At 38.0% G+C, this 4032-nt stretch overlaps 1 pseudogene; it reads right to left on the bottom strand.

Moving 5' to 3' along the window:
- Nucleotides 1-297: 297 nt before the first annotated feature.
- On the bottom strand, nucleotides 298-1785 carry LOC107042521 (annotated as a pseudogene).
- Nucleotides 1786-4032: the final 2247 nt, after the last annotated feature.

Below are 4032 nucleotides of genomic sequence, written 5' to 3'. Positions count from 1 at the left end.
GATGAAGCTTATTTCCGAGGAAAATACTAAGGAGTGGATTATTCAATGTCTTTTCTTGTTCTAAATGTTTTTTCAATATATAAAACTTGTTGGTACAATTAAGATTTTTTTGTGTTAAAACAAACGTAAGTGGAGGATTTGATATTGTTTATCATAAACACCGTTCATTCATGAAGAGCAGAATTTATTGTTTGACAATATTCATGTATCGAGTACATGGAACCGACACGATGTTTTGTTTAGAAGTTCTAATAAAAATTATTCTCACAATGAAATCTACACTACATTATCAATTAATCAGTCCATTTCGACATCATCTTTGCACAGAAATTCGTCAATTTCTCGCCACCGAGGATCTTGCAATTTCAAATGATAATACACAGAAACCAATTTCATGGACCGTTCTACGGTGAGACGATTCCGAATGTCTGAGTGGATATAAGCTCAATTAGAGAATAGACGCTCAATCTAGGCTGAAGAGCTCGGAATATTGAGTAATTTTCTTGCTAGAGTCGATAGTGCTGGGTAATGCACGTGAACCAGACTCCAGAAAGTTTGAGGAGATTTAGTTCCTTTTTTAAATAGAGTATCAAAAATCTCTTCCTTGTCCTGGAACTGCCTCAACCCTTTCAACTCTTCAGACCCTTCTTTCGCCAGTTCTTCATTTAAGAATTTAGAAACTGTCGTGTTGAAAGATTGCAAGAGAGCAAATCGTTTCCCTTGATATTGGGGATGTAAATAGTTTGCCACCAAAGCGATCGGCTGTAAAACTTTATTCAATCGACCTTCTAGAGTTTTATCAATCGAATCATCTTCGGTAGGAATGTTAAGTGTCATCCAAAATTCGACTGCGTCTGCGATTTTAGTTTCGGTCCTCTGGCATTTGTTCACCAGCTCACATACAGGGTCAAATAGCGCTACATAATCTTGCAATTTTCCGTCAAGAGTACTGTCTTCCAATAGCTTCAAGTGTTCTGGTTTGGGGGTGATGATCTTCTCGTGGACAATCTGGCGCATGATGTGTAAATTTTTGAGACAGCAACGCATGGTATCTCTATATGTACACCATCGTGTTTCACAGGCGAGCATAATTCTCGTACCACCACGTTTCTTCAATTCTCTCTCTCCTCGAGGGCTCTTGAAATCTCGCAGTAACTTATTGATAGATTCAGCGAACTCTTTTGTCACAAGAGACTTCAACAATTAATTTGCACTGTGAGAGTGACAGGTCGTATGACAAATGTTCACCAGTCGACCCATGCGCATCATTGATGAGGCATTATCGGACACTACCGCGTAGATGTTGATGTTGAATTTCTCCTTAGCCATGATTGCAGCTTCATCAATTACATCGGCTAATGCATCTCCAGTTTTACTCAACTCTGTAAAATCCCAGGAATGAAGAAAATAACTCCTCTTATCACTTGTGTAGATTGTGCAGACAACATTTTTGGTATTTGCAGAAGAATTTTTCCAGCCGTCGATTAATAACACACTATCTGTTTCAACGCTGCATTCCAACTGTTTACTCATTTTTCCATATAACTCATCCAAGAGCTTGGTGGCTACTTTTTTTCGTGATGGGATTTTATACGATGGATTGGGGAGATTAGCGAAGCGTTTGAAAAATTTTGACTCTACCACACTGAATGGCAAATTGCAGCCAGACAAAAGCTCCATTAAGGCTTCATCTACCTCGGAATTTAAGGCTCGTAGTGTGGACTTCTTGGTGGAAGAATTCTGTGAGGGTGAATCAATTTTCCTTCTCTTACCTCCAACCCCCAATGATGATGGATCCTGAGAAATCAAACATACGAGAAATTAATTCACAACATTCTCTCTCTGTATTCTATTTTCGTCGTTAATTGTTGCAAACAAATATGGTAATTAATACTAGCAATACTCACGTTCGGAAATTTATCTTTAGTCGATTTATTACTCATTCCTGAGAATTTATCAAGACTTTTCCACTCAATGTAGTTGGCAGGTCAATGAATCTCACTTTTTTTTTATGAAAAAAGTAATTTTGGTTATCAAACTGCTCTCGTTCCGAATATTCAATGTAGCTGTAAATTGCTTATTCTGGATTGTCAGGTTAGAGGGGTTCTATACCAATTTTCTACAGTTTTACCATAAAAAGGTATAATACCGGTATTATACTATATACCGTAGAAAACCCCGATTCTCATGAAACCGCCCAACCCTGGTTGCAATCCACTGATGAAGTACTGAGGCGTTCTATCCTAATGAATTGATCGGTAACAATCGGTACTTTCCATCAACGGCCACAGAGTGACACGGTGTTAACTAAGATATGTCTTTGATCAATCACAGTTCTCCTTTTTAGCACTGTGTTAGACAGTGCCCTATGATGGAAAGTGCCCAGTGTAATTGACTTACACCAAAACCGGGCGCGCCAAGTGGACTTTTTTCTGAAAATCGAATTGGCAATTAGCGACGCTAGTTACCGTTGGTGGCGCTAGTTTTTTCAAGATGGCCCGTTTGTGAGTGCTCACAGATATATAAAAGTCTGCTCACACATGGACATATGAGCGTATGTATCATCTATGTGTATTCTCAAGCCGGAAATTTGTAGAGGGCGTTTTGTTATTTAGCGTCTCCAATGGCGCCCGTTCCATTCATATACGTTACTAGATTCATTCACTTGAGATATCAGGTCCCTCTATTCAATATGATTTCTGAACGACGTGCTTGGCGTATTTTTTATTTCAAGTATTTTTTTGTGAATAAAAGTGAGGATATTTTTTTGGAAATCTCATTTACAAGTAAAAAAAAAAAAAATAATAATACTAATAATATTATTGTCAAAAACAAAAGAAACAACAAAACAAATGCAAACCACCATATTTGCGCTAAATTTCGGGAAAAGCTCTAATATAGACAATTTGCAAAAATTCGCCGATTCTCTAATCGAAAATCCGATTTTCAAAAACAAAAAAATCCAACTCTCAATTCGTAAAAAAAGTTGAGAGTTGAATTTTTTTTTAGAGTTAAAAATTGAATTATTGATTCTGAATAATCTCGCAATCTAATTTCAAGTTTTTCTGAGAGTTGAGAACTGGATTTTTTTTGACAATGGGATTTTTGATTGTCAATTATCTCTCAATTTATTTTCAGATTTCCATTTTGAAAATTGAATTTTTGATTTTCAATTGCCTTTCAATTTACACTCAACTTTTCCACAGAGTTGAGAATTTGCTTTTTTTAAAATAAGATTCAGATAGAGCTGCGAATGCATCACATGACCTGTCATATGACGGTCATGTGATCATCATTGACGGTCATATGACGAGACGTTTTCCACAAATGTTACAATTTCCCCATCCTTTTATGACCGTCACAATTGGCAAAGAAAAAATGACAGTCATTTTTTATCTATACAGATATGAGCTCATTTTTTTATCATCAATTATTCATTGAATTCATTTTGCATTAGCCTAATGTGCATTTTGAAATCAAAATTACGGTCATTTTCCATCTATCTAGAGATGAAGCTATTTTATTTATGACAGTCACAAATTTGAAATGAGTTTGACCGTCATTATGTATCCTGTGACGAGGCATATTCATTTATTTTTTATTATTTTTCTACATATTTTCTCCCACTACAGACTGCCCCCTAAAAGGTAAATTCCGCCACCGTTGGATACCCCTTCCCCAGACTTTTCCCCTCATCGCCCCACTACCCCCGCCCCTGGACATCGCGAAGACATCAGCCGAAGGAAGATATCAGTTCCGGCCCCACCCGATCAATTGGAGAAGCCATCGCCCTCTGAAAATTCCACATACTGGACCCCCGAATATTCAACACCTGCAATAATCCCTTATGAGACATCCCTGGATTGTGGTCATCGTCACCACTCAACCGTGCTGATTGGCCCCGGTTGCTCCCGAATTAAAAACCGAAGGACATCGACACCTGACGAATCCCCACGAATCGCGAAGGAAAAGAAGAGACCGTCACTCGTGCATTAGCTGCCCCGTGAGTCGCCACGTGCCCCGAAAGTAGTA

Source organism: Diachasma alloeum, unplaced genomic scaffold, assembly GCF_001412515.2.
Source record: "Diachasma alloeum isolate Michigan unplaced genomic scaffold, Dall2.0 Dall_scaffold_00486, whole genome shotgun sequence".
NCBI classification, from domain to species: domain Eukaryota; kingdom Metazoa; phylum Arthropoda; class Insecta; order Hymenoptera; family Braconidae; genus Diachasma; species Diachasma alloeum.
This window is presented reverse-complemented; position numbering and strand designations above follow the sequence as displayed.